The 22984-nt window shown below is 45.3% G+C and overlaps 1 protein-coding gene across 1 annotated transcript in view; it reads left to right on the top strand.

Annotated features, from left to right (window-relative positions):
- The window catches only part of PAK3 (p21 (RAC1) activated kinase 3), a 127093-nt gene that overhangs the window by 30811 nt on the left and 73298 nt on the right, over positions 1-22984 (top strand). The window lies entirely within an intron of this gene.

The raw sequence follows: 22984 nt of genomic DNA, 5'->3' as shown, positions 1-22984 counted from the left end.
CACCTCCTACTTCATAACAATATCATAGGGAAAAAAAGGTGTATTATGCATATCTGCAGCTCTGCTTCCACAGTGTCTAGTCTGGTGTGTGAAGTGTGTGTGTGTAAATATTTGAAGGGTAGATCTCAAGTCCCCTGTGTGGGAGCCAGACTACACAAATAAGGTGCTATAACTGTGCTAGCACTTGCTAAGGTTTTGAATCTGCCCTGTAGCCAGGAGCCAAAGCTCATTGGTTCTGGGCTTGGAGCTCATGCAGTTAATGCAAGGCATCAGTCTCAGCAGAGTTCATCAGTACTGGGGGGTTTCATGTGCAGGCAATCATACAGCCCGCTTAAAAGGCACAAGTTACCTAATCAGCTGTATTTAAAATGGTTCTGCTTTGTCCTCAGCAGCATCTCTGGATCATAAAATCGTTCTGAAAGTGGCAAAATCCAGCTAGATTGCCAAATTGTTAAATTAATTACAGAATTGAAGGGGGCTGTTCCAGACTACAGAGGCTGAGGCTTTGGGAGTAAGGGGAGGAACAACCACACTCTGGGTTTGGAAAAGTCTCTGACTAAAACACTTTACCATGAGCTTTTTTAGTTCCTACTTTTATATCCAGAATCTCTCTATGTGTGTATGTGTATATACAAGGGTGTATGAACACAATGTACACAAATATGTTTATATAAATGTGTATTTGTGTGTGTGCTTATATAAATTTTACAACAGCCAGAGCACTGTTGAGTGGCAGCTGTATTTCTCCCAGTCTGGGCAGGGTGAGGGAGGGAACAGGGATGCTTTTGTGAGGGCAGCAGAGGGGGTGGCTGTGTCCTTGTCACTGCCCAGGGTGTGCCATGAGCTCTGGGTCTGTGTGGCACAGAGGGATTCACCCTGCTTGGCTGCAGTAGGCAGCTGTGCCCAGCCTGGGAATAGGGCTGAGGCTGCCTGTTCTGTGCTGGCTGGAGCATTCCCTTCTCTGGAGCATTCCCTCTGATATCTCTTGCTAGCCTTGCAGTCTAGACATGAGTAGTGTTGAACACCCTGTGCTCTTCTGAAAGTATTTTTCCTCATGATCCAACCCTCAGGGGTACGTACTCTCACGTAGTTTTTGTGCATGGAAGCATGGGACTGAGGAATTGAGGAACAAAACAGGAGAGCAGATTTCAGGCAAAGCCTGGGTTCCAGTTTGTGCAGGGAGTCCTAACCAAACCAGCCCAGCCTAACCAAACCATCACTCCACACTGTAAGCCTTCTTGGTTCTGCCTCCAAGACTCAATTCATGGTCCTGGCCCCTCTAGTCTGGGATTTAGTGATGTAATTCCCAAAAGTTTTGATTGATGGAAAGCCAGAAAGTGATTAGAAGGTCTTGCAATGTGTTAACAAATCACTCACAGATGAATGTTGATTTATCAGCAATATAAATCACCCAAAATGAAATGGTCTGATCTATCCAGCTTACTTGTAGCAGGAGGGACTGATTTAGTGATGCTGAGCCCAGCCATTAATGTACCATGTTCATAAATTGCAGTGGGCATGTGTTAAACTGGGATTTATAAACCCAGTCAGAGTTTCTGACTTCACCCTGTAGCTTTGATGTTGGGCACCTTGAAAGTCCTGTCAGCTGTGAGAGGTATTGCCAGGCAGAGTTCACTACTGACATGACCTTTCCAGGGATTTCTGCTCCTGGAGCCTGGGGATGCTCTGCACTTTTGAATTTGGAGATCAGATAAATAATCTTTTCCTTTCCCTTCCTCGCTCCCAAGTCAGCAGAAGGAAGAGACATGGGAGAGTCCTTTCTGATGGGCACGTGTGGGGAGAAGGGGGGCAGGGCTTTATGCATCTGTCTGTGGTAATTGCTGGTTCATTTATTGCCTGCTGCCTTATGTTTAGTGGAGTCTCAGGAGATCAGTGTGGGGAAGAGGGGGACAGGATTTAAAGTAAGAAGGAATTGCTGCTGTCCTTCAAGCTGGCTTCCTGAATTATTCAAGATGTGGTGTTTTGCCTTGTAGCTCTCACACTGAGGGTGATAGCTTCGTAACTGAACCTGCCAGCTGTGCAGAGAACCAAGCATCCTCCCCTAGCCTTAAGGCAAAAAATTTTTTTCAGGTCTGTGCCGCACAGAGTAGGTTTTGTGAGGTATGAAATACACCTGTGGTTTTGCCCTGCAAAGCTATGAGCTTTCCATCTTCATAAATTTTTATTTTGCAGTAATACTGGGCTAAAGGGAGCCATAAATGGCCAGCTCTGTGATAAAGAGGTGTAATTCATGTTTTTCTGCCAGGACATCCAAGGTGCAGGAGTTTCTTGTATGTAGCAGTTGCTTTTAAATGAAATTACTTATTTCATAATTGCAGGTAGGCATTGCTATGCTTTTAAAAAGAAAGATGGCTTTGACTGCTAGAACAAAAGAGAATTTTAATTAGATTGGGAATTAAAGCAAACTGTCCCCCACCACACTCTTCCCCGATGCTAGGTAATACTCGATGAGCCTTGATTATAATTATAGTGTCATGAGTGTTAAAGCTTTCTAATGCACATAATGATGCTTTAAAAATGAATAAAATAAAAATAAAAATAAATCTCCTGCACAGGGAGATTTATCAAGTTATTATCATTGCTGTATGTCTAGATTAATCAATCATAAACAGAGCTTCAGGGGGGCTGAGGAAACTCTCTGAATTGAATGTTCCCCTGTGACCCAAAACTGGACAGGCTGACTGAGTTTCTGTGATTTACCAATCCAGTGTCAGTGGTTTGATGCTGGGGGTGTGGTGCTCAGCAGGAGGGGTGGCTGTACAGCCCCTCATTGGGAGTGACTCTAGATGGACTTTCCATTCCCCCCAGTAGGAATGTTGTAATTCCTATTGAGTCTATAGGAATTACAGGAGAATTCTTCCCAAAAGGATCACAAACTGCCTGTTTCTTGGGCTTGCTGCTTGCTCCTGCACCAGCCAGGCACAGCAGCCCTGCCATGGAGGTTTGCTGGGCTCTCTGTACCAACAGGTTTTGGCAGACTGAGACCTTTCCCAGGTCTTGGGGTTATGTTCAGGCTCTCTGCTGCACTATGACCACCTGAACAGCTTGCAGATTGCAGAGGGCCAGTGCAAACCCAGACAGAAATTTTGGTAATTAAATGCTGTAGAGGTAAAAAATCGTGGTGTGAGAAAGTTTACTGTTCACAGAAGTCTATGTCTGTCACTAAACATTGTTGCAATTTCTAGCATTTACTAGAAACATCCAGTACCACAGAAAAATATTAACTCTCCTTTTTTTCCCTCCAATTATCATCATCACTGTAAGTAGCACTGTTTATAGTTCAGCTTTTATCTTTAGAACTGATAGCTCTCTTGTTTAACAACTGTAAGGAAATCTGGGGCAGTCCCATTTTTGCTTAGTGACACTCAGCACTAAATGTTGCAATGAAATCCCAGTTCTCCTGAAATCAATAGCAACATTTTTGCTGACATCAGAAGAGGCAATGTGCGTCTGTGGATACTTTCAGGTTTTTCCTGGAAAAGCCAAAATAAGGCTAATCGGATGTCAACTGATGTAATTTAAACTGAATAATTATTATCCACTGGTTCTGAGATCCCTGAGCAGATAAGATCATCTTGTAAAGAGAGGGCTGCACAAGGCAGTATCAGACTGCCCCACAGACATTATGGTCCTGGCCACAAGTCAGGAGATGCTTAATGTGTGTTTAACTTCTGAGCTCACTAACAGCTCCTGTGACTTCAGGGAGAGGATTTGCATGCCTAACCTTCAGAAAGTGCTGAAATTCCCAAATCATGCCTAAATGAAGATCTAATGCACAGACAGCCTTTCTTGAATTTTAGGTTTCTCTGCTGGCAGCCCTGACCTTCTGCAAGCTGTGAAGGGCTGATAATTTGTTTTTGTAGATAGTCCCAGCCAGTTCAGTTAATCTAGCAATGATGATGGCTTCAAAATTCAATATACAGAAGATCCTTAAACTGTATGGACTGTCCTTCCCTGCTTCTGGGAGTTTAAAGAGAGAGAATGCTGTTAAGAGGAGCACTATGTGTGACTGTAAAATGTAACTACAGCCCAATAAACCTTTATCACTGATTAACATATCTAGCAAAAGCAGAGCAGAATGGAGGATCTGGCAGAGCCTTTCAGAAGTGTCCAGGGCACACTGGGAGGCGTGAGGCTGCTCTCTGCATTGCACCTTGCCAGCTCTCAGGAGTCACCTGCTTGTGCCTGGGGAGGCAGAGGCAAAGCAGTGTGTGGAGAGAAGATGGATGCACTCTTACAGAGAGCTTTTTTCATTTTTTTCTTTGATTTCTTCTTGTTTTTTTTTGCTTAGATCAGTGTTGAGATCAAAGGCATTCCGATGGGACTGACAAACAATTTTTTTTTTTTCTGTGGGAAAGAAGAAAGAGAAATCCAGTGTGTTACTTTGCACAACTTTCTTCTATACCAGCCATGTTAATTGAGTTTGCTCCTCTGATTAAACTAAAATGGATGTTGATCATATTTTTGCACAGGCTTTTGGCTTCTGCCCTTTAAAAGCTGTCTCCTTCAAGTGAGAGTTCAGTCTTTAGGGCTCTTCACCAGGCAGCATCTTCTAAGCAGTCTCACCTATGACTGGATCAAGCTGTTTACCACTATTTTTGCTCTGTCAGTCCTAGGAAACCCACTTACTGATTCTCTGTCACATCACTGTGCCTCTGAAAACCTCACCAAATATGAATTGGTGAGGTAACCACCATGCTTGTTTTCCTTTGACATTTCCTTGAAACCCCTCTCAGCTGGGAAGCCGATGCATTGCACTTGCCTGGCATCAGGCAGACAGCAACTGAGGCTGAATTTCTGCTCTCCATTGCTTCAGCTCTCTGTCCTTTCATCTCCTTTGTGGGTGTGCTGCCAGTCACTGGGGTTGCAAGTGGGGGAGGACAGGGTCAGGCATCTTTCCTGCTTGTCCATGTGCTTGTCCTCTGCTATGATCCCTCAGCGAGTGGCTGGAAACAAATATACTGATTAACTCCTTCTTAGGGTGATAGTAGTGGGAATGAGCTACAGATGCCTTTAGAGGATCTGTTCCATTGCTGACCAGTGTGCTTTGAACAGGGGGTTCCTTTCAGCTGTGTCTCTCCCCACATATGTTTTATCCATTTTCTTGATTTCCTTCTCTCCTTGCATTTTCCTTCTATATGTCTTACCTTATGAGGCAAGTAAGGAGATCATCACAAGCTCCATGCCTGCAAAGAGACAAGGATGAGTTCACTAGTGCTTTGATCTTGATAAATAGTCATTCAGTGGCACTGCCAGGCTTTTAGAGAGGAGAGATCTACAGGCAGAGATTACCATTTCCTTAATGAGAATGTCTGCATAAACCATCAGACAATCTAGCACATAATCCTTCTCCTTTTCCTCTCCAACAGTTGTTCCACTGCAGGACAGTGCTTTTGGGTAGTTATTCCCAGCATTTAGAGTTTCCTGATGCCTCCCTGTAGATATGCTACAGGAAAATTCCAACTGGCAATTCATGCTGGAGAGCAAATGTGGGGCAAGTGTCTGTGATGGAGAGGCACAAATCATCAGAGGGCCTGAATTCAGCAAGATGCATTTTTCTCCTCTGGGCATTCCTCCTTGCACAGCTTGCTGGTTTTGTGGCCTAGTTTTAATGAGAGATTTTTGACAATAGTTGTGAATATTGACATTTTCCTCTATTTTATTTTGTTTTCTTCTTTGGTTTGAGTTTCTTTTTTGGTTCTTCACACAGTGGAGTGAGGAATCTCGAGGGTGTCAGATTCAGTTCTACTGATGGCAGGTAACATGTCCTAGAGTCTGCTTTATAAATGCCCAAGGATGGGTAAATGTATCTCTCCCCCATTATTTCTATTGAAAAGTAGCTTCTGTTTCATCCTTCTGGTCATAGAAACATTATAATTTCCAGTTCAAATTTACTCATGGTCTTTTTATTCTTCTTTGGTTATTTGTAGTCACTGATCTTGACTAGCTATTTTTCTTCCTCAGTGTTTGCTTTTTAGTTATTTCTGGATTGCAGTGATGACCCTTCTTAGCCTCTGTTTGGTTAAGCTAAAAAAAGCTGGCTACTCTGGTCTCTCTGAGAGGAATGTGCCTTATTCTGATTATCCTACCAGTCTTCGTCAGACTCTGGCTTTTTTTACAGCACACACACTGCAGATCAGTATGTGTGTGCTGAGGAGGGGCCCCCACAACACCCTCTGTGTCCTGGCTGGTTCCCCCAGGTTCTGACTGTTTTAAATGGCTTTGCTCATCACAAGAGTCACATGTGATCTTCAGTAAATACATGTTTTTAAACTGAAGCCCCAACCGCCATTCACTGAATGCAAAAGCAAATTCTTGCCTGTGCAGACTAAGGAATGGTGTGTAATTCTTTAGGGAGTTTGAAGATGGAATTTTTGCTGGGACAGTCCAGGTGCTGAAAGTATTTAATAGTTTGATTGTCTTGCTCTGTGAGAGCAGGACAGTTATTGCCATCAGTCCCTTACACTTGTCTGCTCTACTTTAAGTTGCAGTCTCTGCTTCTCTAGGCAGGATCCTGCTTTGTAGTAATAAATGGAAGATTTAAATACAGTAGTTACTGGTTGTGCGTGAACTCTGTGATTATTTGCAAATCACCACAAAAGCTCCCAAACCCAATGCAATAAAGTCCATATCAGGGTAAGTTTTGCCAGACAGCCCAGATGGTGCACAGGGTGGCCACTGTAAGCCTGATGCACTGATGTCTGAGAAAATCAGTCCCTGGTCTGCAAAAATTAGTGAGGGGAGTTATTGTGCCATGTGAAAGCGTGGGAGGTGCAGGTAGGAACTAAGAGCTCAATGTAGTTGTAAGGCATAGGTCAGAATTTCAGTTAGGGTAACAGAGGAATTGATGGCACTGTGTGGCTTTCTGCCAGCTGTACATTGGGCCTAATATTTGTTTTCCCAAGTAAAAGGGTCCAGTCAGGCAGCCTGCCTGGAGAACAAAGGAGCAAAACAGATTTTAATTGCCCAATGGCCATTCTTTCAGCACAGATCTGTGCTTATGTGCCAGAATAATTTGGGTTTGTGTCTGACAGGAGATCTGACTTGTGGAGGGACTTTAGTCTGGGCTGTTATTCTTGGAGGACTGGGGAAATGAGGACATATTCTCCCTGCCCTTAGAGTATGCACCTGAAGACTCCTTTCAGGTAGGAGCTATTTTCTGTTGGTGACCAGAATGGTGAATGATGTGCAAGCTCTCTTTAAAGTAGCATGAGAGGGGAAGGAAGAGAGAGAGAGAAAAGGGACATAAAGGTCCTGAAGGGCTTTCTTCAGCCTAGCTTAATTTGGAGGTGACACTTCATATGTCAATTTAAATTAAGCCATTTCAAAGAGCACCCACCCCAGAGCCTTTGATGCACTCCTAAGACAGCAAGTGTGGGGCACATTGGGTGACTGACACAGTTGAGGACAGAGAGGGAGGGAGCAGGAGGAGCTGAGATGAAGCATTGCATGGCAGGGCTGCTTTGTCCCCTGCATGTGCGATCACATGTAATTGCCAGGCTGTAGTTCACCCCTGTTTTCTTTATCACATGTTTGGGTCTAGTGTCTGCTGTGTTAAGTTCAGGTACCTCATACTTATGTCCTGGTTTTCTGCAGCTCTTCTCATCTGAGTAAGGTTTAAACAGGAGTCTTGTCTGGGTGTTGGACAGTTAAAGCTCTAGAAAGCTAACACCTGCATCTGCAGCCTTGTCCCTCCTGTGCTGCTGAATAGCATTTCATGATGGCAGGGAAATAATTCAGTACAACCAGACCCTGCTCTGTGGGCAGTGAATAAGCTCAAGTGAAGTAGAAGTCATTCATATTAATCTGAAGCAAATAGGATTGTGGGAGAAGAGGGTGAACCCCCCTTTATGTACAAATTCTATAGCTCAGAAGCTTAGGAAAGACTTAATAGTAAACATTTGCAAAGAATCCATCACCTTTTCCAAGAGGAGAAACAAATGGTTTTCCTGCTTCATTTTGTGCAGGTCTCACATTTTGGTATGTATGCAAATCGTGCTGGGTGGCAGTGTCTCATACAAATCAGCTTGAAATGCAGAGGCAGCCATGCAAGCAAAATGGCTTGTCTTTCCCTGCAGCTGCAGTGAGACTTCCAGCACAGGAGACCTAGGCAGGGAGAGAGCCTGATTTGTAAGGAAGCATCAGGAAGAGAGAAGAAAACCAGAAATCCTAAAATGCTGTCCCACTAGCAGAAAGCCTTGTGTCCATGCTACGGTGCTGCCCCGTGTTTTTGATGACCTGAGGAGGATCTGGCACTGTTTTATTTTAATTTGGGTTTTGCAGTGTCCTTATCCTGACTTCTCAAGGCAAGGAAATATATGATCAACTCATGGCTGTGCAGAACTTGGTAGGTAATTTTTGGGAAGAAGAGAAGAGCGGCACTTTTTTGAGATCAGGACTGAAGTGGGCATGGAAGATAACACAGATGTGAAACATAAGCAGGCACCTTTGCAGGAATATTGACTGCCCATGTAAAGGCAGTGGGTGAGGGCTGGGCATTAATTACATTGTGCTGCTGCTGTTCTGTGTCTCACATCCTTTGTGGATCTGTGAATCAGGTTTTTTCACCCTGTTTAACAGTAGCTACTGATACACCTGCATAGAATCATCCTAATTATAAATCGAATGTGTCTCCATCCCCTTTGCAATATTTCTTTTATGAGTTGGGTAGGCATCAGGCATTTATATTGTCAGGAATGAATCCCCTGTTTTCTCCATCTTATACTGTGCTTTTCCTTCAAGTGTACCAGGAGCAAGTATCCAGCTGGGTGGACTGAGTTTGACTTTGAGTCTGCAGTGTCTCTTGGTTAACATGGCAACAAGACCAAATGTTATTTAATTTTAATGATAGGTGACAGCAAAACAGAAGAGAAAGGGGAATGGAAGCTGATCAAAGTTCATAGAGACATGTACTTCCTTGGCTTGTTTTTTTTTTTTTTTCCAGCCAGACCTTTCTGGAGTTCTGGCTGTTTTGACCCTGCTGGGCTGGATTGTGGGGGTCTCTGAGCAAGTGTATGCAGAGCACTGCAGCAAGCAGGAAAAGGGCTTGCTTGGCATTACCAGCATCTTCTCTGTGTAAGTGCAGACACTCCCTGTGTTCAGGGAGGTGAGCTGAGAGGGAACACTGATGTGGCTGCAGCTTCTTACTGCGCCTTGCTGGATTATTTCCTGTTTGCTCTTTGATCTTTTTTCACACTGAGTAAGAGGCAGCATGACTGCAGTGTGATGCTCTGGCTGCAGACTGCATTGTCTTGTTGAAAAATGAATTGCCTCAGAGCCTTCAGTCGATCTCCTGAGCTATTTCCTGTTACAGCTGGGAAAGCTGGGATTTCCATGTGGTTTTGAAGCTCAGAGTTCTGATGTACAGCGAAATCCTGTCTCTGTGTTCGTTCATTACTGCTTCTGAGCCCTTCTTTTCTCTGCCATTATCTCAAATGCTTTTGGAAACTTCATTTTCAATGTACTGTATCATCTCACTTGAGTTCCCTTCTGTGGGCATCATAGTTAGTAGGAAATGCAATGCTGGTTTGAAATGTTTGCAGACAAGATAGGGAAAAATACATCTGTAAGTTATTAGGGGCGAGAGTAATGTCTTTTACCTTTGGAGCTAACAGATGTTTTCTGCCTTTTCATCTGCCAAATACTTACACTTTCCAGCACTGTCTGCATCTGGAGGTTGTGTCTGGGCAGGGAATTATGTTGGACATGTAGCCTGGGTGAAGCTGCCTTGGGCATCTCCTGAGTGCTCTGGCTCTGTGGCTCAGCCCTGCCATGCATTTGTATTGGTTTTAGCATTCCACCTCTGGTCACTCATGAACTGATTCTGTAGTGGGAGATTTTGCTATTTTATTTTGTAACAGTTCATCCTGACATGAACTGGAGAATCTGGGCTGTCCTCTTCCCTTGGTACCTGAACACCTCCTTCCCCCAGCAGTGACAGCCTGTGCTTGTGACACATCTGCCTCTGCACAGTGGTGGCAACAGTTGGGTTTTCCTGCGAGTTCCTCATCAGACCTTGCTGGAGATTAAGCAAGTTAAATCCATATTTTTCATTGACCAGACCATTGCCCTCTATAAACAATCTGTAGACAAAACCCCCTTTTTTGATTGTGGTAGAGCTGTCCCATTTGTGAGGTGTTGTGTGTGGAGGTCAAATCTTTGGTTAATGTTTCATTTCTGTGGCCTTTTGAAATTGTGTCCATTCCATTCCTACCGTGTTCCTGGTAGAAAGGGAGGAGAGATACCATAACACAAGTAATGTCCTCATTTTTTCCAGCTTCCTGTGATACACAGATACATGATTGCCACTTGTTTTTGCAGGTTTTGGCAGAAGTAGTCTTTAATTGCAGCCCCAAAAAGCATTAAACTCGTGTTGGTTTTAATTGCTAAGGTGCTGGAGCTGCTTTCTAGAGGTGCAAAACACCTGGGAACTTCATTTGAAATGGCAAGTGTTTGGTGCTTCTGAAAACAAGTTTAGTGTGGAAGGAAGCACTAGGAGGAGGAACCTTTTGTATTTTCATTTCTCTCCCTCTGTCTTGCAGGGATCTATGTCCAGTGGTGCTTTCCATGAGCACAGCTGGTGCTATACTGCAGTCACTGGGTTTCCAGCCCCATCACTGGGCTGTTCCACTCTCTCCATGGTTAGGAGGTGTTTCCTAGCTTGCAGCTTAAAACTATGGACAACCTATACCTGCTGCCAACATCATCAAGGAAGAAAGGCAAGATGCAAAGGCTGTATTTTAATTAGGCTGCAATCTAATTAACTCATGTGTGAAAACAGGCAGACTGCACACTGTGATTTTTTTTTCTTTTGCTCATTCCCACCTCTTTGGGGATTTGTTACCAATCTTCCTCTCCCTGTGGGAAGGACCTGGAATCCAGGAGTTTTGAGCTCTGTTTGTGGCAGTGTATTGCTTCACTTGTGACTTTGTGCAAATCTGTTTGGATTTTGCTTCTGGGCTTTACAAACATAGGAGAGAAACTAGCACGCTTCCTCCACTTCTCAGCATTGATTGTGAGCCCTAATTAACACTTAGAAAGGAAGGGGCTTTAGACTACAGGGTGCTGCAGATGTATATTGCTGTGGGAATATAATTAATAAATAATAGCACATATGGTACAGGAGTTCCCACACTGCATATTCGGTTAGTTTATTTTCATTATTTGTTTACTGCACACAGTCCATATCAGTCATTCATATATATCTATATCTATATCTATATATATATATCTATATATATATATCTATATATATATATATATATATATATATATATATATATATCTGTCAGTCATACATATATATATATATCTGTCAGTCATATATATATATATATATATCTCCTTAACTTTTTATAACTGCTTGAGAAAAACCTGGGTAGGAAATACTAATATTTTCCCTCCTAAAGTACTGATTTAATGGTTCTGTGATCCCAGGTAAAGAAAAACTCTTAGTGTCCTGCTGTTGTTTGGTGTCAGTTCTCAGATTCCAGCTCTCCCATCATGGCCCTGGTCACAAGAGAATGGGACAGTTCTGACCAGGTAGTTTGTGACCATGGATCACAAACTTTTATCCAAAGATTTTTACTTCAAGCTCATCATTTCTGCTTAGATTAGAGCAGGTCATTTAGACAGACATGCAGTGGGGATGCAGAAGCTGTAAGTCACTCATGGCAGAGCCATTCTTTCTGGCCCTCAGCATACTCTGTAAGATTCCTGCCTTTCTGAGTCTCAAGGTTCTCTTTGCAGCTGCAGTCCTTAGACACTGAGGTTCCAGAGGGCCAGGGAGTCCTTTGAGGAAGAAGCCAGTACACATATATATTGGGTGGACATTTTTTGTGTTGATGTCTTGTTATCCAAATAGTGGAAGCTTCACTAAGAATCACTTGAGGTCTCAAGTATTTCTTTAACTCTTGTGCTTAACCCTACCAGGGAAACATGTTCATTTTACTTAAACAATTAGTGTAGCATATTATGGAATGGATCTACCTGATTTATTTCCAGCAGCTGATGAGACCAGAAAGTTTGGGATATTGGAAAAGGCACAGAATTTTTCCCTGCTAGGAAGGGGACAGGAGCCAATGGTACCTGTGTGCTCTGGGTCTGGAGAGCTCCACACTCCACTAAGTGGGTTTGGAAAGGTTAATGGAGAAGGTGCCAGCAGATGGCACTCATGAATACACAACATTGTCTCAGGGGCCCCAATCACTTCTGGCATGTGTAGCAGAAGTGCAGAATAGGGCAGCATCCACCTGCTGTAGGGCAGGGGGCCAGGGCTGCAGTGAGCAGAGTCTGGGGCTGGTTACACCCTGTTTCCATTCAGAGCAGCTCCTCTTTCTGGGCCTGGTGGGTACCAGGGCACTGAAGGGATGTGGTGATGCAGCCCTGCTAGTTCAGTGATGGCTGTTGTCACCACTAGAATTTGGGATTTTTGACTACAGGATGGCCTACATGGCACCAGGCATGCTGGCATCAGATGGGGTGGCACATTCCTGCCCAGTGCCCTCTCCTGGGACAGTCACTCCAACTGCTGTCTGGCAAAAAGTGGCCAGAACTGGGGCTTCATGCTGCTGGCATTTGTTCCTGGTGGGGTGAGCAGTGACATTCAGCTTTCATTAGAAGACAAAAAGAGCACACCAGGACATCTGAATGCACATTTTCAACAGCCAGTGAAGGCAATGTATGGGCTCTGTTTCTGAGCCAGAAGAGCAGCCTGTTCCTGGTCCATGGGACTTGTCAGTCCAGCAAAGATTAGTGAGGCAAAAGCAAAGGCTGTAAAGCTCCTCCTGCCCAGCACTGGTGAGAGGAGGTGATAAGGGATTCATTGTACAACCAGGAGATAATTGGCAGCAGTAGAATGAAGCATTGCCAGTCTTTTTGCTATAGCAATTGTCCAGACATTTTGTTCACAGCTGTGATTCACCTTGTTGTGCAGACAATCTGTTCCTGACCATGCAGTATCTCAAAAAGAGCACAGCTGCCACACAAAATCACGTGGGATTGCCCAAGACTGTGCAGGACTGAGAGTGAAAATCCACTTTGCTGGTGCAGAGCTTGGGGAAGGCAGGTGGCAAAGGGACTGGACCTCCAAAGGGTGAGTCGGCCTCCTCTTCCCTCACTACAGACACCAGTAAGTGTAGCTAGGGCTGTACAGTCACTGCTCTCCTTGGAGAAGGAGCTGGGTCTCACGTGCCTCAGCCTGAGCTGACAGATGAGATCTCTCATGGGAGGAGGAGCCCATGTCTCATGTGATGACAAGCTTGAAGGAGCAGCGCTGGGTCTCTGTGGTGATGTCTGTGTGGAGAAGTGAACAGAGAGATTTTGGCTTAGCTGAAATGCATAATGCTTGTCTTACCTCCTTCTGTGCCTCATACTGCAGCCAGGCTTGAAATGTCTGCCCTGTGTGCAGGGGGAGTGGGACGAGGCTGTCTGCTGGTAGCCCTGACTGTATCTTGTCCTGTAGGTGTCAGCTCCAAGGGGACACTGGTCAGTGTGACTGGGCTTGGACTGAGCTTCAGTCCAAGTCAACAGAAGCTGAAATATTGGTGATGGGTAAGCCCATCCTGTTCAGCAGTATGTCTCTACTGGCCAGCTCTGAGTCTGTGACCAGGTGTCACTTTGCCCTGTAAAGAGTGAGTGTGCCCAGCCCACGTTACTCCCAGAGCTCTGCCCCAGGGAGCTGCTCTGCTCAGAAATCGCTCCTTACCTGCACAGCCCACAGATGTAACAAAGACAGCATGTGCCAGAAGGATGGTGTTTCTCTTCCTCTGGTGATGAGGAATTTATCTGGCATTTCCTCCCTTGCCTTGTTGAGACTTTCTGAACTTCTGGGATTTTCTCCCCTCACCATGGGACAGCAGCTGTTCCCTCTGGGGCAAGCACCCCTCTCCTCCTGGAGCAGTGGCTCTCCCCTGAGTTGTGCAAGATAATTGGGCTGTTCCCCTGGTGTGGAACCAATGGCTGTGCAAGGCCACTAACAAGGAGCCAGGGTAGCAACAGGATTAAAAATATGTATGAGCAAACATCTTGTTTCAACTGCAAGGATGCACTGAAGCGTGAGAGCCTGGGTCCTGCAGACAGCCAGAGGCAGAGTGGATTGGCATTCAGACTGCAGCTGCACAATAAAGCCACACTTTAGCACAGGAAAAGGAGGGCAGGAGCCCAGTCTTACTTACACTGCTGTGAGCTGGAGGAATGCCATGGAATCACCTGTTACATTTGGCTGCATCCTGGAGTGTGGATCCATGGGATCAGGAGAGCAGGTGGGTTACCACAAATCCAGCACTGCCTCTGGCTCTGTTCCTCCCTGACAGTGCCTCCATATGGGATGGGACCTATCATTGAGCAGATTGTTTGTATGGAATCATTACCTGCTCCATACAATCCTGGGAGGTGAGTACCAGGTGTGATGCCCCATCCTGGTGGGCTCCATGGGGCACTGGCAGGAGCTGAGTGTGACTGTCAGTGCAGGTGTCACAGTGACACAGAGGTGGAGTCGGTGCTCCAGTGCAACTTGCTGCTATTTCCTTAATGAAAAAATAAAGATATTCAATTAATTTTAAATTAATTAAATAATTAACAGAATTAATTTTACTATCTGTTTTAAGGGTGATTGTTCTTGGCTGGGTTGGGTCCCTATAAAACTTCACAAAGTCATTTCAGATGGCTGAAAGCTGTCAATTCACCCCAGTCACTTTCCTCTCATTCAGTGAAGATATTTTAGGAGGAAGGTTTATGACATATCTTTGCATTGAAGAGCTTGGACTGGCAGGGAGACTTACCAGCAAAGGCACTTCCATGACAGTGAAGGCTGTCTTGGTAGCTTGGCTGAAGAGATGAAGGCTTGATGTGAGATCACTCTTATAAGAGAAATTAACTTGCTCATTGAAGGAGATGGTTTCTCTGTTTATATGCTGGATTTACCAGGGATCATAAATCTCTGAACTTTGAATATTCTGGGTACCAAAAGAAGGAAATATCTCATGGAACATGGAGGTTAGCAAAATAGTTGGGCAAACTTGCAGGTTTGTAGCCTTTGTGATGCATGAGAGCACCCAGACACTATTGTTGGGACAGGGATTCTCTGAGCCCATGGGAGTTTACTGGATTCCCAGATATCAGCAGGTCTGGAGTGGAAGGGGACTCTGACCTGGCACTGCAGAGCAGGACATGTCCAAGCTGCAATCAGTCTCTGTTCAGTGCCATTGATGGCACCTGTTTATCTTGCTAATCAGACCTTCCAGCCCCATCTCATATATTAGCAATTGCAATAGAAATAATAATTGGATTCAGTCCATTGCATTTAACATTTTAATGTAAACTGGATTTCTTCCTGAACCCAGCTCTTGATTGAGTGACATCTTTGAGCACCAGGTTAATAAGACTGACTGTATTCTCTATGCACCCGAGTTTCCCAGTCAGAGGTGAGGGTTGAAATGTACTGTCATGTTTTATACATTTGACTCAAGCTGGCCAAAAGGTCATACTTACAATTCTTGAAATATTTTTTCTTACTACATTTGATTTTGATCCATACTGGATGGAGAATAAAACTTTCACAGATTTTCCATAAATTATGTTCTTCCACCCTGTGGATGCATGCTGAAATTGGTGCTTCCTTGAACTTCTTAAAGAAGCTGGTCACTGAAAGTGTTTTGAAAAGATGTCCAACAGGTCTTACCCTTTTCCTATAGACTGTCATGTGGCCAGGGTCTCAGGAATATATCTTTCCTTAATCTTGGGGTTCAAAACTCTTCTACTGTTCAGGTACAACTTGTCAAACCTGTGTTGTTTTGTACACTGAAATGCATAATTCAATAATCATGAGAAATAAAAAAAACACTCTTTTGTCAGAAAACTCATGCTGCACTGCTTTCTGAACTCTGAAATTATGATAAAAGGATTATTTCTGGGATAGTGGCTTTCTGTCTTCAAACTAATATTTGGTTCCATCTATGCTGTGTCAAAGCAGACTGTAGCTGTCCCAATGTCATGGAAGATAAATCTATGGAATGAACTCCTCCTTGGTGTTTGTTCATGCACACTGCTTAGCCCTCACTGTTGCTTATGGAGTTCCCTTTGTGGCCAAACAAAACCAAGGGTTTGGAGACAAACAGTAGAAATACTGCTTGGCATGAACAAATCTTGCACATTTTACTGGCTGTGTCCTGATGTAAAGTGAGCTGCAAGTGTGTGCAGGGGAGAAAGGGAAGGAAGGTGCTGGAGGGTTCACAGTGAAGAGAAGAAGGAGATACTTTCCACTAAAGAAGTGCACTGAGGTGATCTGTACATCTGAGGTGATGTAAGTTCTCCATTTACCTCCATGATGATGTGGTCAGTCTCACTAAGTCAATAGTCCTTCCTCTGGGCCAGCTTTCTGAAATGCTGCTTGAAGTGTCTCACTTAATCAGGTTTCAGAGGAATCTTTCTCTTCAGCTTTGCAAATGGTTTGTATCACAAAGACAGTCTCAGTCCTGTTGCTGTAGCTGGTATTGGGCACACTAAAGAAGAGAGGGGCACTTCAGCCAGAGCAGTTGGTGCCTGTGTGCTGCAGCAGAGAGCCCAGAATCTTTAATCCAATGTCAACCACTCTGCCTGGTCAGCAGCTGGAGAGTTTCTTGCATTTTAATTTTCCAGGTCACAACCCCAGTAAGCTTGGGAAGGGTATTCTCTAAGTCAAGACAGGCATTCTCTATCATGCTTTTTCTAATTGTAAGGCTTCAATCTTTCAGGCTGCTGTGGAAGTGCACAGACAACCCTTGTCTCTGGTCTTCTAGTGCTGGGAGAGCACTGCCCTGAGCCAGCCTGGTAGTAAACTCTGTCATGGGATATTCTCCAGGAATGAAGCCTTCCTTTGTGGAAAGGGAACCACATAAAGACCTTTTTCTTCTTCAGGCCCTGTGGGCTGATGTTATCCTGATGCCTATGGTACCTTTGCATTGCAGCAAGCTGGGAACCTGCATTCTCCAGCCCTCACAAGCCATCCTGCAGAGCTGTGTGTTTGCACCTTTGTTCATATTCACCCCTGACACCCATGGAGCTGTGAAATCAGAGTTCATACGATCTAGGGTGAGGGTAATGCTCAGATTCACAACATTTGTTGTGGGAACAGTGGATTTTCAAGGGAGAGCTGAATGAGCAGGAGGAGGCACATGGACATAAGGATCCACTTTCATGTGTGGAAGGAGAAGGAACCACTAGAGATGAAAGCAGCCTCAGGTGTCTCATCTTCTTTGAAGGATTAGCTCAGACCCTCTCCTGTGATACCATAGCTGAAGGTCTAGGGTCTGTGAAGGGTGCAAACCTTTATGAGTTTGTCTGTGCTACAGGCCAGCCAAAGGTAACTCAGCCTGGGCCTGGAGTCTTTCTGACTGGGTTATTATGGGATGATGAATTGAAAATAAAGCAGAGCCTTTCCTCTTCAGCTTGTTGGTTTCTGGATACGAGTCTGTATTGCCACCCTGTTTTGTAGTGCCTTGCTGCTTCCTTCACAGGTTGGCTCCCTTCCTGCTCCCATGGAGCCTGTCTCATAGGGAAATCATGGACTTCAGTGGCATCAGATTTTCTGCTCTCACGAGAATACCCTGAGGGCAGCAGGAGATGAGGTATGGCAAAGTTTTCCTAGCAGCTGCTCAACACTGCTTCCCTTCCACAGCAAACAGCACTCAAGTATCTTCAGGCCAGAATCATCCCCACGTGAAATCTTCTGGTGATGGAGTGCAAAAAAGAGCTCTGAATCCCTGCCTAAGCCCTTTCTGCTCCTGAAGCATAACTGAATTCAGTGGAAAAGAGCCAGAGAGCAAGATTTTTTTATTGCAAACATGTCTGGCCAAGAAACAAGCATTTAAAAAAGATTCAGTAGTGGTCCCAGTGTAAAAGCTGTTAATTCCATTTCATTTTCTATCAGCCTGATTTGCTTGAATCAGTTTTCATACCTTTGCTTTGGATGTTACCCTCATGTGGTTTTGGTCTGGGATGTTGAGATGCTCTGGACAGTCACAGATTAAATACTGGCCTTCATATTCAGCATTTCTAAAACTCTAGAATGCCAGGTACCACCAATGGTTTACCCTTTTTAATTCTGTACATCAAGGTGGGAGCTCAGCAGGTCTCCCACTGACAGAGTTGAGCTCAGCTATCAAGAGCTGAGGGCTGTGCAGGCAGGGCAGCTTCACACTTGCTCCACTCAGTGCTTCATTAATTAGTCTTAATGATTACATTGAGGTGAATGTAAATTAAAACCCCAGATACAGACACTGCCATAGTACGGCTAAGCCTGAACTGCCACAGTGTGGCAGCCTGTAAAATGGTGGCATTTCACCTCTTAAGCTCTCTGTTTTGATGTCTCTTGGCAGGAACAAAAATTGGTATAATTCCTGCTCACAAGTAGCTGGGGAGAAAATGGAGAATGTAAAAATCTAGTATGCTGGCAAATGCTTTTCATATTAAAACAAAGATAAACAGCCTGGAGAATGTTTTTTCTATGCCTCACCCACCTCTAGACATTTTGCAAGCTGAAAACAGAGGCACGGTGATGTGTGGCTGTTCCAATGAAGAATCACTGTTGAATGACTATTTTTGGAGAAGATAAATTTGCTGCACATACCCATCTTGCTATGGTGGTTTTATTGTCAGATTGTGCCTTTAAAGTGTGCTGTACCATAGTCATGTATGGATGTTCCTGCAGGGGAAGGGATCTCTCACCTCTGCTGAGATTCTCTGGTGCAGGGGATTGGGCATGGTCATGTATTGTGAAATCTGGTGTTTGTGCTGTGACAGCTTGCCCACACTCCTCTGGGTGAAGAACCTTATTCTCTGGTGCCAGGAAGGCCTGGAAACCATTCTGTGCTGTTTGGATAGATAGGGTGGATCTTGGCTTTCTCAGTCCTGAGAGAAGACTGAATTCAGCATCTTGAGCAGATAAAATTCTGCAGACAGGTGGGTCATCTTTGCTTGTGTTCAGTCAAATGGGATGTTCCCTATGGAGGAGCATGGTTGGTGTTTAAGTGCAAGCCAGACAGGATTGGATTTGACAGGGATTGTCCTGAAAAATTCTGGATCCCACTGGTGTTTCTGCAGGAAGCTGTGATGTGTTCTGTTTACAAGCTGTGTTCAGGTAGGGCTTGATACATTCAAGCTAGTCCTGCTACTCCTGTTGGAAGTGATTTAAATTGCAATTCACAAAGCAAAAAGGGGGCAGGGAGTGACACTGGGGATCCATGAGAGGCACAGCTACTGCTGAGCTGCTGCCCAGCCTGAGCTGCTCTTTGCCTCAGCTTCCCCTCTGCCAAAGCTGGAGGAGCAATGCTGTGGGAAGAATCACTGAAGACAGCTCAGGTAGGATTGCAGAGGACAGGTATGAGCAAAATCAGCTCCTGTTGTTTCCCTCTGGCAAAACCCTCTTCCAGGGTGGGATCTCCTTGCAGTCATTCCTGTCCTTTCTGAGAGAGGCAGGATTTGGGAACCTGATGCCTACTATTAATCTGAGAGTGCTTCTGTTGTCAACTGCTTATGTGTAATCAACTGGGTATTTGTCTTAGCTTTGAATTTTATATCACACACCTCCCCTCCCCAGAGTAGGAGAGCACTACATTCAGTTTTACTAGCTCCTGGAGGTGGATTATATCCCACTTGATTGTTTACAACAGTTGTGAAGATTCAACACAATTTTAATGAGGTATAGCAGTAGTGTATTAAGAAATGTATCTATTAAATGCAGTCTTTAGTAGTTGATTGGTATTTAATTGACATGTGTTAATAGTCCTGTTAGAGCTCAGTTAAATCCACAGTTGAAGCACTAATTTTGAATAGGGAAATGGTTTGAGGTAAAAATATGTCCTAAAAGTACAGCAATTTTTAATATAAAAACTTGATTACTAAATAAAGTGTTAAGTGTATTAATAAAGTCTTATGCTGACTTTAGCAAGTGTTTACACTTAGTAGATATTTTTAAAACAGATTATAGTGACATAAAAGACACATTCTGTCAGTTGTTGCTGGAAGATTCATAAGGACTTATCTATGGAGGTAATTTCTGTTTCCTCTTAGGAAAGATTCAGACTTCATCATTTTACAGGCAAATTTTTTTTTAAAGTGTGCTATTTAACATGAAGGTGGGCTTTCTTCTCCAGGAAGTTGGTCCTGGGGATCAGCAGTTTGGTAACTGAGTTTCTCCAAGCTATGGTGTTACTGCCATCCACAAAGGTTTCACACTGCACACCTCAACCCACTGTTATTGCAGCCACAGGAGGTGCCTTGCAGGTCTGAGTACAGGGTGAATGAATCCCTGTTTCACCAGGACATGGTGAAGGACAAAGTATTTCCTAGGTTGAGAAGATCCCAGGGGAAGACACGGTGTTTGGTGCCTTGCCTGATCCCACAGGTTTAGTTTTCAGGGGATATCTTGGACCTGAGCCGACAGGGATCCTCAGGACAGCAGAATTCTCTTTGAATGAGCTTCATTGCTGTAAGTCTGTGCCCTGCCCTGAGCAGGATTGAAGGACAGGAGTGGGAACTATTCTAACCACTCACAGCAGCTATCTGTAAATGGGGTAAGCTAGGGCACAGAGTCTGTCAGTCCTTACCCTGCAGGAGGCAGCACGTGAGAGCTGCAGCGCCGTGGGAAGGCCTCTGTGCCAGCCTCACTGTGTCACTTGTCCCAGGCTGTTACTGTCCTGATCCCACGTGAGCCCTGGGCACTTCACTGCTCAGCAACTTGAATCAGTCCCAGGCAGCACCTGTGTGTCCTCCCTGCTCTGTTTTTGCCTGGATGTCAGCGCTGCCCAGCTGAGCAGTGGGGACCCTTGGCTGCTGGCAGGCTGCCTGCCTGTTCCCATCGCTACTGTCGGTAGGTGGTTCCTGTCTAATGAAGCTCCTTGCCAAGGGAGGCTGTTGACGTGCTCCAGCATTGCCAGATGGTCCCCTCACCTCTTCTTCCCTCCACTCCCTTGGAAACATTAATGATCCCTAAACCTCTCTGATGGAGGGGCTCCTTTTTGTGACAACCTCATTACGTGGTTATCAGAAGCTGCCACTATCCAGGTTGTCAGGACAACCAGCTTGATTCAGAGCCGCTGGGAAAGGTCTGAACCTCAGGCAAATAACCATGCCCAGCTCCCAGCAGATGCTCACCCACAGCCAATGGCTGGGCAGCCATGACATCATGGGCCAAGCTGGCCTCCAAATTCAATTGTCAGCTTTCAGCATCCCTCCGTGTCGTCCCCCCCCCCCCAGTGCTCTCCACTCCAGCCCCTGGCACAGTTAATCAGGTGCTGCTGTTGTGCCACTCCAGGCCCCCCTGGAGCTGCCTGGTCTCTGCAGGGCAGGCAGAGGGGCTCCCTCAGTCCCCCGTGTATGTAATGCAGCCTTGGGGAGGAGTGGGACCATGGGGCCAGGTGCTGGTGCCTCAGCAGCCTGGCATGGGGGAAACCTGCAGGGGACTGGAATACCCACAGCTCTTAGGGGAAAGAATAGGTTGCGTCTTATTGGGGTTTTGTTGATGGGGATGGATTGACGGTTGGAATTAATTTTATCTGTAAAATGAGCTCTCTGGCAGCTACCATTGAGTGTGAGGGGCTATTGGGATCCTTAATGGGATAACCTCTTCTCATCAAAACCTACTGACACCCCATCAGCAGTCACACTTACTGCTCAGACTGTGTCATGTTTGCCAGCAAGGTGTGATAAATGTGGCAGGACCAATTTTGGTGTAGATGAAGGCTGTGTTCAGGATTTGGGCAGGCCCTGGGATCTTGGAGGCTGGACCTCATGGGTGGGTGTGTGGACTCTCAAAGCATTTCCAGCTCGCTGGGACGTGCATGTGACAGTCACAGGGAACTGATGTCTAGTAGGGACTGACCTGCTTTCCTATGCCCTGTGAGGACAAAGCCATCACCATGTCCATGTCTGGGCCAGGTCACTCAGCCACACTCTGCAGGTCAGGCACAGCCCAGACCATCCCAGGTGGACCCATGGAGCAAGTCCAGCTTGCACTGCTGAGCCTGGCACCCTGGGACTGTGTAGGTACCTTGACCATGCAGTCATTATTTTTTTCTTTTTTCCCCTCTCCCAGCAATGTGCTTGAGCAATGTGCCCATTGTCAGCACATGCAGCTGCTTATAGAGTGCAGCAGAGCCCTCCAGCTCCAACAGGGTCAGCCTCATTACAGCTGGCATGAGGAGCAGGGGAGCTCTGCAGTTTGGGCAATTTCCCCTTTGTGGCCTTTTGCTGCCACTCTTTGTCTCCTTTGCCAGGAAACCATGGGACAGGCATGCAAAGTCAGCTTTCTATCAGGTATGGGACAGCTGACTTCCATTTAACAGCTTAAAGATAGCTGGAGAACCCTGGAAGGCTGCTTCAAGGGCTTTGCGGTCTCCAAAGGCCAACCTGAAAGGCACAGACATTTAAAAACCCTCTGTAAGTTTCAGGCAAACCTCCACTGTGCACGGTCAATGCTTGCAAAGTTTCTTTGGCTCCCAGGAGAGTTGTAGCTTTGGACAGGGCTGAGTGTAAGAGATCTGATCTGCTTTTTTACTGCATGCAGTCACAGAGTCAAGTTTCTGTTCTTTCACAGGGGAAAGGAAACTGAAACTCTTCCTTCATCTGTTGTTGCCCAGCCTTTGGCAAAGGGCAGCCTGACCTGGGCTTGGTGCTTCAGAGAGCCTGCAGTTTTCTTATGATGGTCCTATGAACAGTTCTGCTAAAAGTTTATTCTAAAACTAGATTTTAGTTGGACTTTTTAAAAGGAATAGAAGTGATTCACTTGCGGATTCAGTCCTAACAACTGTAATTGCCTGATTTCATGCTCTATGTGCAGCTTTTCCTTGAGCTGCCTCCCTCTTTTGGAAGCCTGTGAGCAGGACTTGCACTTCCCACGGCTCGTGGTACTCCAGGGTGTGGGGCTGGTGAATGACCCATCAGTCTTTCCAAAGCCATTGGGAAGGATTTTTACTCTGAAGGTGGCTGG

This window comes from Ammospiza caudacuta, chromosome 14, assembly GCF_027887145.1.
Source record: "Ammospiza caudacuta isolate bAmmCau1 chromosome 14, bAmmCau1.pri, whole genome shotgun sequence".
Lineage (NCBI taxonomy): Eukaryota > Metazoa > Chordata > Aves > Passeriformes > Passerellidae > Ammospiza > Ammospiza caudacuta.
This window is presented reverse-complemented; position numbering and strand designations above follow the sequence as displayed.